Source organism: Nerophis lumbriciformis, linkage group LG18, assembly GCF_033978685.3.
Source record: "Nerophis lumbriciformis linkage group LG18, RoL_Nlum_v2.1, whole genome shotgun sequence".
NCBI lineage: Eukaryota > Metazoa > Chordata > Actinopteri > Syngnathiformes > Syngnathidae > Nerophis > Nerophis lumbriciformis.
This window is the reverse complement of record NC_084565.2, coordinates 8,534,950-8,549,422: the sequence shown is the minus strand read 5'-3', so window position 1 is coordinate 8,549,422 and position 14,473 is coordinate 8,534,950. Positions and strand designations below refer to the sequence as shown.

Here is a 14,473-nt window from a genome sequence, read left to right as displayed (position 1 = left end):
TTTCTGGAAATGACAAAAGTACACGCTAAAATATATATATATATTTTTTTTTATCAACAACGATGCACAATATCGTAAATCAACATTACGCAGGTCTGTATCGGGATATAGGAGTTACATAATCATGACAGTCACATCCATATACTGCCATGACGTCATATAAAAGCTGTGTTTATACACTTCGCGTGTATTTTAATGTGTCACGTCATCATTTGAAATCCCACAGTAAATGCATTTGTTGGGGGGGAATGGTAAAAAAGGAGCGTACACGCGCGCGCGCTCGCTCGCAGCCGGCGTCCACTCACTGCGCGTGCGTGTACGTGCACGAGCCGGGCAACGGAAATAAAGCGTTTATTACTTCATTGCCTCCATTGTCGCCGGCCAAGTCTACCTGCGCATGCGCAAATCGCGATGATAGCGTACAGGCGAAGCGCCTACCGTTTTGTTTCCAGGTCACGTAGCTCCCGTCGAGGTGGACACTTTCGTAGAAGAAACGGCCGGGCGTTTTCCCCGTCGTCTCCCGGCTTCTCGGTCGCTTATGCTCGGCCGAGCTTCCTGCTATCGGTACCGGCGGCGTGAAGGTGGCGGTGCACCGCCGCACACTCACCAATTATTATATACCGAGCACGAGCCGTCGTCTCGCCGGCCTATCAGCGGGGAGCTCCGCCCCTTGGCTCCCGCCCCCCTCTCGCGTTGCCATGGCAAAGAAGATCGGCCACACTCGTGGAAAAAGCCGAGGGTCCACGACACTGTGGAGAGACGGCGAATGTTTTCTTTCAACACGCAATCATTAATACTTTGATTTAGCCTTCAAAATAAAGTAAGCAAGTAGTACTTTGTATGTAACAAGTATTTATTATACAAAAATGTTTTCTTTAAGTTACTTTGCGACAGTTTTCTTATTGAGTAATCAAGTTGTTGCTGCAATAGAATAGAATAGAAAGTACTTTAATGATCCCTGGGGGAAATTCAGCACCACAGTTCGCTCACAATAGACAATAAACACTTAGGGTATTATACAGCATTATTCACATGTGAATAATATAAATACAGTCTATTATACAGCATTATTCACATGTGAATAATATAAATACAGTCTATTATACAGCATTATTCACATGTGAATAACATAAATACAGTCTATTATACAGCATTATTCACATGTGAATAATATAAATACAGTCTATTATACAGCATTATTCACATGTGAATAACATAAATACGGTCTATTATACAGCATTATTCACATGTGAATAATATAAATACAGTCTATTATACAGCATTATTCACATGTGAATAATATAAATACAGTCTATTATACAGCATTATTCACATATGAATAATATAAATACAGTCTATTATACAGCATTATTCACATGTGAATAACATAAATACAGTCTATTATACAGCATTATTCACATGCGAATAACATAAATACAGTCTATTCCATCCATCCATTTTCTAACGCTTATTCCCTTTGGGGTCGCGGGGGGCGCTGGAGCCTATCTCAGCTACAATCGGACGGAAGGCGAGGTACACCCTGGACAAGTCGCCACCTCATCGCAGAATACAGTCTATTATACAGCATTATTTACATGTGAATAACATAAATACAGTCTACTATACAGTATTATTCACATGTGAATAATATAAATGCAGTCTATTATACAGCATTATTCACATGTGAATAATATAAATACAGTCTATTATACAGCATTATTCACATGTGAATAACATAAATACGGTCTATTATACAGCATTATTCACATGTGAATAATATAAATACAGTCTATTATACAGCATTATTCACATGTGAATAACATAAATACAGTCTATTATACAGCATTATTCACATGTGAATAATATAAATAGTCTATTATACAGCATTATTCACATGTGAATAACATAAATACAGTCTATTATACAGCATTATTCACATGTGAATAATATAAATACAGTCTATTATACAGCATTATTCACATGTGAATAATAAAAATACGGTCTATTATACAGCATTATTCACATGTGAATAACATAAATACGGTCTATTATACAGCATTATTCACAAGTGAATAATATAAATACAGTCTATTATACAGCATTATTCACATGTGAATAATATAAATACAGTCTATTATACAGCATTATTCACATGTGAATAACATAAATACAGTCTATTATACAGCATTATTCACATGTGAATAATATAAATACAGTCTATTATACAGCATTATTCACATGTGAATAACAAATACAGTCTATTATACAGCATTATTCACATGTGAATAACATAAATACAGTCTATTATACAGCATTATTCACATGTGAATAACATAAATACGGTCTATTATACAGCATTATTCACATGCGAATAATATAAATACAGTCTATTATACAGCATTATTCACATGTGAATAATATAAATACAGTCTATTATACAGCATTATTCACATGTGAATAACATAAATACAGTCTATTCTACAGCATTATTCACATGTGAATAACATAAATACAGTCTATTATACAGCATTATTCACATGTGAATAATATAAATACAGTCTATTATACAGCATTATTCACATGTGAATAATATAAATACAGTCTATTACACAGCATTATTCACATGTGAATAATATAAATACAGTCTATTATACAGCATTATTCATATGTGAATAATATAAATACAGTCTATTATACAACATTATTCATATGTGAATAACATAAATACAGTACAATACAATTTAAATGAAATAAAAACATGTTCATTTAACATGAGCAGCAAGTGGGGAAGCATGGTTAAAAACAAGTTCTATTCACAAAGACATATTTTATATTTAATGCAGAGTAGTGATTGCCCCAACATTATTTGAATATAAAAACAACACTGATTTGCATGATTGTCTTCCATTCACAGCGCTTCAGTTTCTCCACATTTTGTTATGTTACAGCCTTATAATAAATACATTGTTGTCCTCAAAATTCTACACACAATATTCCATGATGACGATGGGAAAATTGATTTTTTTAAATTTTGCAAATGTATGCATTCACCTTAGTTTAATCAAGAACCCTATGGTCACTCTGTCAGAGATACGGCATTCCTCTGTGGAGAGAGGAGAACCTTCCAGAAGGACAACCATCTCTGCAGCAATCTGGTATCGTGGCCAGTTGGAAGCCATTTCTTAGTAAAACGTTTGCCAAAATGCACCTGAAAGACTCTCAGACCATGAGATACTAAATTCTCTGGTCTGATGAGACAAAGACTGAAGTCTTTGGCGTGAATGCCAGGCGTCATGTTTGGAGGAAACCAGGCACCGCTCATCACCAGGCCAACACCATCCCTGCAGTCAAGCATGGTGGTGGCAGCATCATGCTGTGGGGTTGATTTTCAGCCGCAGGAACTGGGAAACTAGTCAGGATAGAGGGAAAGATGAATGCAGCAATGCACAGAGACATCCCGGGTGGAAAGCAACGCTTCCCATCCAACCTGACGGAGCTTGAGAGGTGCTGCAAAGAGGAATGGCTACGTTCTGCTGGATCTACTCTTTTTTTATGCTGCCCTTTTTATTTTTTTGCTGCAGCTGTTACATATACTGTAATATTGTACATGGTAATTGATATTTGTTATATATATTATATACTGTATATATCATATGTAAATATTACACATATGTTATATTTATATTGCTACTATGGTACATTGTTCACCCCCTGGGAGGTGAGGGGAGCAGTGAGCAGCAGCGGTGGCCGCGCCCGGGAATCATTTTTGGTGATTTAACCCCCAATTCCAACCCTTGATGCTGAGGAGGTAATGGGTCCCATTTTTATAGTCTTTGGTATGACTCGGCCGGGGTTTGAACTCACAACCTACCCATCTCTGTCATGATCTGTGGTCTGGATCATGTTTTTTGTTATTTTCTGTTAGTTTAAGACTCCGTGAGTTCCTGTTGTTGTGCACCCTTGTTTGTTTTAGTTTCCATGGCGACCTATTAGTTTCACCTGCCTCTGGTGTTCGGGACACGCACTTGCTCTAATCAAGAGACCAGTGTTTAAGCCTGTCTTTGCCTGTCAGTCAGCCTGGCGTCATTGCTTGTGTCATGTGATTGTTTGCTTCGTGCCTTGCCAAGTAAGTTTTGTTTGTTCATGCCACAGTTAGGGAGTTTTTGCCCTGTCCATAGTTTATGCTAAGTGTTAGCTTTTGTTTCCTGCGCTAAGTTGTGCATTCGTCTTGTGCGTCTTTTTGTTTGTACCTATTTGAGAGTCAAGATTAAATCATGTTCCTACCTTCAAGTCCTGTCCGGAATAGTCCGTTTGCGTCCTGGGAGAACAAACCTCACATCCATCCATCCATCTTCTTCCACTTATCTGAGGTCGGGTCGTGGGGGCAGAAGCCTAAGCAGGGAAGCCCAGACTTCCCTCTCCCCAGCCACTTGGTCCAGCTCCCCCTGGAGAATCCCAAGGTGTTCCCAGGCCAGCCGGGAGACATAGTCTTCCCAACGTGTCCTGGGTCTTCCCCGTGGCCTCCTACCGGTCGGACGTGCCCTAAACACCTCCCTAGGGAGGCGTTCGGGTGGCATCCCGACCAGATGCCCGAACCACCTCATCTGGCTCCTCTCCATGTGGAGGAGCAGCGGCTTTACTTTGAGCTCCCCCCGGATGGCAGAGCTTCTCACCCTATCTCTAAGGGAGAGACCCGCCATCCGGCGGAGGAAACTCATTTGGGCCGCCTGTACCCGTGATCTTGTCCTTTCGGTCATAACCCAAAGCTCATGACCATAGGTGAGGATGGGAACGTAGATCGGTAAATTGAGAGCTTTGCCTTCCGGCTCAGCTCCTTCTTCATTACAACGGATCGATACAGCGTCCGCATTACTGAAGACGCCGCTCCATCTCACCATCCACTCTTCCCTCACTGTGAACAAGACTCAGAGGTACTTGAACTCCTTCACTTGGGGCAGGGTCTCCGCAACCTGGAGATGGCACTCCACCCTTTTCCGGGCGAGAACCATGGACTCGGACTTGGAGGTGCTGATTCTCATCCCAGTCGCTTCACACTCGGCTGCGAACCGATCCAGTGAGAGCTGAAGATCCTGGCCAGATGAAGCCATCAGCACCACATCATGTTTAAAAAGCAGAGACCTAATCCTGCAGCCACCAAACCAGATCCCCTCAACGCCTTGACTGCGCCTAGAAATTCAAACCTCACAGTAACCCTCGAAAACTCCCCCGTTATGACAATCTCAGGGCAGACACTCTAACCACTAGGCCACTGAGCAGGTAACTGAGCTACTGGTGTGGAAACATTTCCCTTGTGGATCATTAAAGTTTGTCTAAGTCTAATCAAAATGACCTGAGACTGTAATTGCCGCCAAAGGTGCCTCAACAAAGTTTTTTAGTTTTAATAAAACTTGCAAAATAAAAAAATAAAAATGGGGTGTTGTGTGTAGAATTGTGAGGACAACAATGAATGTATTCCATTTTGGAATAAGGCTGTAACATAACATGTGTAAAAAGTGAAGCCCTATGAATATGTGATTGATCCTTGCCTGTGCTCTTTTTGCATGTTTTAAGCAAAGAATTTGAAAAACAATGCAACTTCCTTTACAGTTAATCTGATTAGGAGAGAAATGCAATGGCTGATTTGAATGCATGACTGACAACAGGATGGGCAAATATGCGAGTGTATTCATACCCACGTAAGTTGGACACCAGCCAATTGTCCCCTGGGCGAATGACTTCCAACACACAATCTCCATAGCAGTGTCTCAAATTTAGGTCCGGCTGACTTTGGCCACGGTCTGGCCTTCTGGCTCCATGGAAACCTCTCCAGTTAATGAACACTGCTACAGGAGCTTTGCAATGAACACACAACATGAATAAAGCATGAGGACACGCACGCAGCCATGAAATAAGTCAACAAGCCGGTCATGAGACCACTTCCAAGAAGCGTGTTTGCGTCTGAAAACCCATCAAGGGTTTTCCAATCGTTAGGAGTTGGGGTTGGAAGCACCAGCGCAGGACGTTTGCATCAGCTTGGAAAGACATAATGGAATGCAGATGTCACGCATAGATTTGAAAGCTTCATTGTAATCATAGCTCGGCAGAACAGAATGTACAGAGTTCTGCCCTCGGCGTCGGGCAGAAGAAACACACACTTAAGGACACTGCTGCCATGTGAGTTGTGTGGAAATAGGCAGACACTGCACTTTTTTTTTTTTTTTTTTAAAGAAACCTTGCTTGTGACAGGAGGACACTGGAAGTATGGTCTTTTATCAGGACAGTATAGTCTTCTGGAGTTACCAGCATTTAAAGTACAGTTACAGGCCAAACGTTTGGACGCACCTGCTCCTCAATCACTGCCTTTTCTTTATTTTACTACCGTATTTTCCGCACTATAAGGCGCACCGGATTATTAGCCGCACCTTCTATGAATTACATATTTCATAATTTTGTCCACCAATAAGCCGCCCCGGACTATAAGCCGCGCCTACGCTGCGCTAAAGTGAATGTCAAAAAAACGCTGCGCTAAAGTGAATGTCAAAAAAACAGTCAGATAGTTCAGTCAAACTTTAATAATATATTGAAAACCAGCGTTCTAACAACTCTGTCCCAAAATGTACGCAAATGTGCAATCACAAACATAGTAAAATTCAAAATGGTGTAGAGCAATAGTAACATAATGTTGCTCGAACGTTAATGTCACAACACACAAAATAAACATAGCGCTCACCTTCTGAAGTTATTCTTCATTCGTAAATCCTTCGAATTCTTCGTCTTCGGTGTCCGAATTGAAAAGTTGCGCAAGCGTGGTATCCAAAATGGCCGGTTCCGTCTCGTAGAAGTCATCGGGAGTCAGTGTCGCTGTTGTTCTGTGAATCCTGCCTTCCGGAAAGCTCGGACCACAGTTGTGACCGAAATATCTGCCCAGGCATTTACGATCCACTGGCAAATGTTGGCGTATGTCGTCCGAGGCTGTCTGCCCGTCTTAGTGAAGGTGTGTTCGCCTTCGGAGCTGTGTGAAAAAAGCCACCCGGCCTCTTCGCGTAAACTTCCCTTAACCACTCGCTCATCTTTTCTTCATCCATCCATCCCTTCGAGTTAGCTTTTATGATGACGCCGGCTGGAAAGGTCTCTTTTGGCAAGGTCTTCCTTTTGAATATCACCATGGGTGGAAGTTAGCATGGCAAGCTAGAACCACAGTGAAGGATGACTTCTCATTCCCTGTGGTGCGAATATTCACCGTACGTGCTCCCGTTCCACAGTGCGGTTCACAGGAATATCAGTTGCTGTGAAATACGGTAGTAATCCGTGTGCGGATGGAGAGATTGCGTCTTTTTATGAACCGGATCGCTTAGTAGGAGCCATTTTGTGGTCTTTACAGATGTAAACAGGAAATGAAACGTACGGTGATATCCGCGCGTTTTTTCTTCTTCTTCCGGGGGCGGGTGGTTGCTTACAGTAGAAGAAGAAGCGCTTCCTGTTCTATGGGGGCGGGTGCTTTCCTTGGCGGTTGCTTGCGTAGAAGAAGAAGCGCTTCCTGTTCTACCGGGAAAAAAGATGGCGGCTGTTTACCGAAGTTGCGAGATCGAAACTTTATGAAAATGAATCGTAATAAAGCGCACCGGGTTATAAGGCGCACTGTCAGCTTTTGAGAAAAATTGTGGTTTTTAGGTGCGCCTTATAGTGCGGAAAATACGGTACTTCCCCTTAGGAGCCCAGTCTAGATTGTATTTTTTTACTCATCCTTTCCCAGCGTTTTACCTTTTTCCCCATCTTTTACGAGGCGCCTTGTGGCGACCCATCAGCGTTCCTGTTCTGTAACCCTGTACACTGTTTGTTTGTCTCATCTTGAACGGGTTTGTGCTGAAAACAAAGTTTCGTTGTACTTGTGCAATGACAATAAAGACCTATCTATCTCTCTATTTATCTATCTATCTATCTATCTATCTATCTATCTATCTATCTATCTATCTATCTATCCATCTACAATGAAGGAGAAAACTATTTGATATTGCTTTTATTTTCTCAACACTCACTGTGACTGAGAATTAATGACAAGTGGTAACATGCAGCAGGCGATGTGTCGTGAACGTTGTCACAACTTGTTAATAAAGTCTTTACTTTGTTTACTGGGATGTTCACTCCTTTATTTAACTGCAAACTGTATCAGTGTTCAAACAACATCAGTACTAGCTAAAATGTTTTGTCATCTCATCGAATTGAACGCAGGCTGTGAAGAGTGTGTATTCGATGTGAGAGGTGTCTCTCTATTTGTGTTGGCCAAACTGTTGTACTGAACCACTAGGAGGCGTTGGAGAAGAACAAAGCTTGTTTATTAGATTTCGTCTTCATTAGCCCAAACTGCTTTGAGTTTTATTTTGATATCAAAAAGTAAACGCCATGTTTTTTTTTTTACATTACTTGTGTTTTTTTCATGTCACAAAGGTATTACTTCCAACCATTTATGTGACAAAGCATTTTGTTAATGTTTTATTTTGTGTAGTTAATTCTTATATGACATATTTCTGCTCAAACTCGTAATGGATCTGTCCCGATACAGCATCTACATGCACGTATAAGTGTACATAACTTAAAAATAATACCTCCCTGTATCAAAATGTAAAAATAGAGATAAAGGCACATAAAATCTTTTGTAATTACAAAAAGATGACAAGTTGATATTAATAATGAATTAAAAAACATATATATATATATATATATATAAATGATAAATGATAAATGGGTTGTACTTGTATAGCGCTTTTCTACCTTCAAGGTACTCAAAGCGCTTTTGACACTACTTCCACATTTACCCATTCACACACACATTCACACACTGATGGAGGGAGCTGCCATGCAAGGCGCTAACCAGCACCCATCAGGAGCAAGGGTGAAGTGTCTTGCTCAGGACACAACGGACATGACGAGGTTGGTACTAGGTGGGGATTGAACCAGGGACCCTCGGGTCACGCACGGCCATTCTCCCACTGCGCCACGCCGTATATACATATATATATGTATATATATATATATATATATATATATATATATATATATATATATATATATATATATATATATATATATATATATGTATGTATGTATATATATATATATATATATATATATATATATATATATATATATATATATATATATATATATATATATATATATATATATATATATATATTTATATATACACACATATATATATACATTTATATATACATTTATATATATACATATATATATATATATGTATATATATATATATATACACATATATATATATGTATATATATACACATACATACACACATACACAAATATATATATATATATATACATACATACATAAACATACATATATATATATATACACACACATACATACAGTCTCAGTGGCCTAGTGGTTAGAGTGTCCGCCCTGAGATGGGTAGGTTGTGAGTTCAAACCCCGGCCGAGTCATACCAAAGACTATAAAAATGGGAGCCATTACCTCCCTGCTTGGCACTCAGTATCAAGGGTTGGAATTGGGGGTTAAATCAACAAAAATGTTTCCTGGGCGTGGCCACCTCTGCTGCTCACTGCTCCCCTCACCTCCCAGGGGGTGAACAAGGGTGATGGGTCAAATGCAAAGGACACATTTCACCACACCTAGTGTGTGTGTGTGTGTGTGTGTGTGTGTGTGTGTGTGTGTGTGTGTGTGTGACTATCATTGCTACTTTAACTTAACTACGAGAGAATGCCAAGAGTGTGCAAAGCAGATTAGAGGAAAGGGTGGCTATTTTGAAGAAACTAGAATATAAAACATGTTTTCAGTTATTTCATCTTTTTGTGTTAAGTACATAACTCCACATGTGTTCATTCCTAGTTTTGATGTGCCAATCTACAATGTAAATAGTCATGGAAATAAAGAAAAGGCATTGAAAGAGAAGGTGTGGCCTGTACTGAATATAATTGTATGGTTGATAATAGAGGTAATTGTGGTTATTAGGTCTTGGCAAGAATGAGGACTCAGTCGCAGACGGGAAACGATTGACGCAGGCTTTCATTCAGAAGTTTCTGAGAACTCACAGTGAATAAAGAAATGACTATCAACTCATTAGAGTAAAAAGGAAACGTAGGATAGCAAAATCTACACGGATCTAATAACAAAAAAACAACAATCTACGATTATCTCCAACAAAAGAAAATCGCTCATGAAGAGGATACAAAAGGCTATAAACAGGAACTACATTATAAAGGCCTAAGAAAACTTCAAATTAAAGCGCTCCAAGAGGAGGGGAAAAAGAAGGCAGAGCACTATGAAAAACTGATGAAAAAAGTTGAGCAAATCAAAATCACTCTTCTTCAGAGGGTACAGAGAAATGAAAGAATAAAGCAAGGCAATACTTGGACAAGACAGTGGGAGACCATATACCTGTAATGTGGCAACAGGTGGGCACAATCAGGCAATCAGGAAAGTCATCAGATGGCAAGTGCAAAGGCAAGTGGCCTGAAATGAGAGGAGGATTAGACTTTCAAAATAAAACAGGAAGTTCGCCAGACAACCCCAAAACAGGACTTCCCTCACTGCAGTGTGACATCCATTGGTGTTTGTATTTATTCCATTTGTAGTGCAATAATGTTCATTGTCATTTCTGTGTTATTAATATTTACTTCACTGATTTGCTATCTTTTTTCGTGTCATATTTGTACATTTCCTTTTTGCTGATGTAGTTCTGTTGTTATTGTGGTTGTCTCTCTGTCTTGTGAATGTGTACAGCAGGTGAGGGCATCTACATCAACTATATGATTTGCCTTAGTGGCTGGACAGGACAAAAAAAAAGGGAATACATGTGTCAGTATTGGTATCAGCCGATACCAGATCACACCTCACTCCTACCCACTTCTCCAAAGTGGGCTGGCTCAGGGTGGAGGACAGAGTCAAACAACTTGCACTGAGCCTAGTCTATAAAATCCGCTACACCTCCCTGATACCGAAGTACATGTCAAATAACACCAGGGGGAGCTCCACTAACCACGTTAAACCCAGATTCCCATCTAACAAAGGTCTTAACTCATTCTCTTTCTATGCCACATCAATATGGAATGCACTCCTAACAGGTATAAAAGAAAGGGCATCTCTCTCCTCCTTCAAAACCGCACTAAAAGTTCACCTCCAGGCAACTTCAACCCTAAACTAACACCCTCCCTCCCCCCTCCTCATCCCACCCCCCGCATTGTAAATAATGTCAATAATTCAATGTATATACTCTGATGATGAACTTGTGTGATGACTGTATTATGATGATAGTATATATTTGTACCATGAATTTAAACAAGTGGAAAAACTTATTGGGGTGTTACCATTTAGTGGTCAATTGTACGGAATATGTACTTCACTGTGCAACCTACTAATAAAAGTCTCAATCAATCAATCAATCAATCAATCAATCAATCACTTGTGAATGATCAGACTCAGCATCTTCTTTTGTTTTTTTATTTTTATTTTTTTATTTTATTTTTTTGTCCTATCCAGCTTCTCGGGCAAATCATAGTGTTGATGTAGATGTCCATATCGGCTGTAGAAATGTACTTTACAAAAGAGAAGTGTGGGATACTTCTCTTGTGGCCTTATTTGTATTTGACTTTATTAAATATACAAACCCTGTTTCCATATGAGTTGGGAAATTGTGTTAGATGTAAATATAAACAGAATACAATGATTTGCAAATCCTTTTCAAGCCATATTCAGTTGAATATGCTACAAAGACAACATATTTGATGTTCAAACTCAAAAACTTTATTTTTTTTTTGCAAATAATCATTAACTTTAGAATTTGATGCCAGCAACACGTGACAAAGAAGTTGGGAAAGGTGGCAATAAATACTGATAAAGTTGAGGAATGCTCATCAAACACTTATTTGGAACATCCCACAGGTGAACAGGCAAATTGGGAACAGGTGGGTGCCATGATTGGGTATAAAAACAGCTTCCCAAAAAATGCTCAGTCTTTCACAAGAAAGGATGTGGCGAGGTACACCCCTTTGTCCACAATTGCGTGAGCAAATAGTCAAACAGTTTAAGAACAACGTTTCTTAAAGTGCAATTGCAAGAAATTTAGGGATTTCAACATCTACGCTCCATAATATCATTAAAAGGTTCAGAGAATCTGGAGAAATCACTCCACGTAAGCGGCATGGCCGGAAACCAACATTGAATGACCGTGACCTTCCATCCCTCAGACGGCACTGTATCAAAAACCCACATCAATCTCTGAAGGATATCACCACAAGGGCTCAGTAACACTTCAGAAAACCACTGTCACTAAATACAGTTGGTCGCTACATCTGTAAGTGCAAGTTAAAGCTCTACTATGCAAAGCAAAAGCCATTTATCAACAACACCCAGAAACGCCGTCGGCTTCTCTGGGCCCGACATCATCTAAGATGGACTCATGCAAAGTGGAAAAGTGTTCTGTGGTCTGACGAGTCCACATTTCAAATTGTTTTTGGAAATATTCGACATCGTGTCATCAGGACCAAAGGGGGAGCGAACCACCCAGACTGTTATCGACGCAAAGTTGAAAAGCCAGCATCTGTGATGGTATGGGGGTGCATTAGTGCCCAAGGCATGGGTAACTTACACATCTGTGAAGGCACCATTAATGCTGAAAGGTACATACAACTTTTGGAACAACACATGCTGCCATCTAAGCGCCGTCTTTTTCATGGACGCCCCTGCTTATTTCAGCAAGACAATGCCAAGCCACATTCAGCACGTGTTGCAACAGCGTGGCTTCGTAAAAAAAGAATGCGGGTACTTTCCTGGCCCACCTGCAGTCCAGACCTGTCTCCCATCGAAAATGTGTGGCGCATTATGAAGCGTAAAATACGACAGCGGAGACCCCGGACTGTTGAACGACTGAAGCTCTACAAAAAACAAGAATGGGAAAGAATTCCACTTTCAAAGTTTCAACAATTACTTTCCTCAGTTCCCAATCGTTTAGTGAGCGTTGTTAAAAGGAAAGGCCATGTAACACAGTGGTGAACATGCCCTTTCCCAACTACTTTGGCACGTGTTGCAGCCATGAAATTCTAAGTTAATTATTATTTGCAAAAAAAAAAAAATGTTGTCTTTGTAGCATATTCAACTGAATATGGCTTGAAAAGGATTTGCAAATCATTGTATTCCGTTTATATTTACATCTAACACAATTTCCCAACTCATATGGAAACGGGGTTTGTATTTACAGTATATTATCATTTGGTAATCATGAAGTGCTTCGAGCGACTTGTTCTCCAGCACATCAAGGACCATATCCCTCCAGACTTCGACCCCCACCAGTTCGCATACCGGGCGAACAGGTCCACAGAGGACGCCATCGCTGTTGCTCTCCACTCTGCTCTGAACCACCTGGAGCAGCAGCAGAGCTACGTCCGGATGCTCTCTGTGGACTATAGCTCTGCCTTCAATACAATAATCCCGGACAGACTCTGCAATAAACTGGACACTCTTGGCCTCCCCCCTCTCACAAACACCTGGATAAGGGACTTCCTAACGGACCGACCCCAGAATGTGAGACTTGGCCCGCACCTCTCATCCTCCCGCACGCTGAGCATCGGCTCCCCACAGGGCTGTGTGCTGAGCCCCCTCCTCTACTGCCTTTACACCCATGACTGCAGTCCGGCCCACAGTGACAACCTTACCGTCAAGTTTGCCGACGATACCACAGTGGTCGGGCTCATCTCCAGGGGTGACGAGGCTGCCTACAGAGAGGAGGTCCTGAAGCTGACGGCCTGGTCTTCGGAGAACAACCTCGCTCTCAACACCAGCAAGACCAGAGAGATCATCGTCGACTTCAGGAGGAGCAGCACCGACCCTGCCCCCCTCTACATCAACGGCGAGCGTGTAGAGAGGGTCCACACCTTCAGGTACCTTGGAGTCCACATCTCTAATGACTTCTCCTGGACAGTCAACACCACATCAATCATCAAGAAGGCTCAGCAGCGGCTACACTTCCTTAGAGTCCTCGGGAAGTACAACCTGAAGCCTGACCTGCTGCTGACCTTCTACCGCTCGTCCATCGAGAGCCTGCTGACCTACTGTATTACGGTATGGTACGGCAGCTGCACTGCAGCAGACAGGGAGAGGCTGCAAAGAGTGGTCAAGACGGCTCAGAAGATCATCGGCCGCCCTCTCCCCTCTCTGACGGACATCTACACCTCCCGCTGCCTCAACAGAGCCAGTGCCATCATCAAAGACAGCACCCACCCTGGCTCTGACCTGTTCCACCTGCTGCCCTCTGGGAAGCGCTACAGGTGCATTAAAACCAAAACAAACAGGCTAAAGAACAGCTTCTTCCCCAGGGCCATAACCATCCTGAACGGACTGCCCCATTGTCCCTCATAACTGCCTTCTCTTCGGTGCAATAACCCATTCCACCAACCACCCTGTTTTTGTTTTGTTTTTTCATGTATATAT

At 41.2% G+C, this 14,473-nt stretch overlaps 1 protein-coding gene across 1 annotated transcript in view; it reads right to left on the bottom strand.

Annotated features, from left to right (window-relative positions):
- osgn1 (oxidative stress induced growth inhibitor 1) overlaps positions 1-617 on the bottom strand; it is a 30,585-nt gene extending 29,968 nt beyond the window's left edge. Inside the window, exon 1 of the mRNA XM_061977601.1 lies at positions 439-617. The gene's annotated coding sequence lies outside the window, so the exon portion shown is untranslated. The remainder of the gene's footprint in view (positions 1-438) is intronic.
- Between the last annotated feature and the right edge of the window lie 13,856 nt (positions 618-14,473).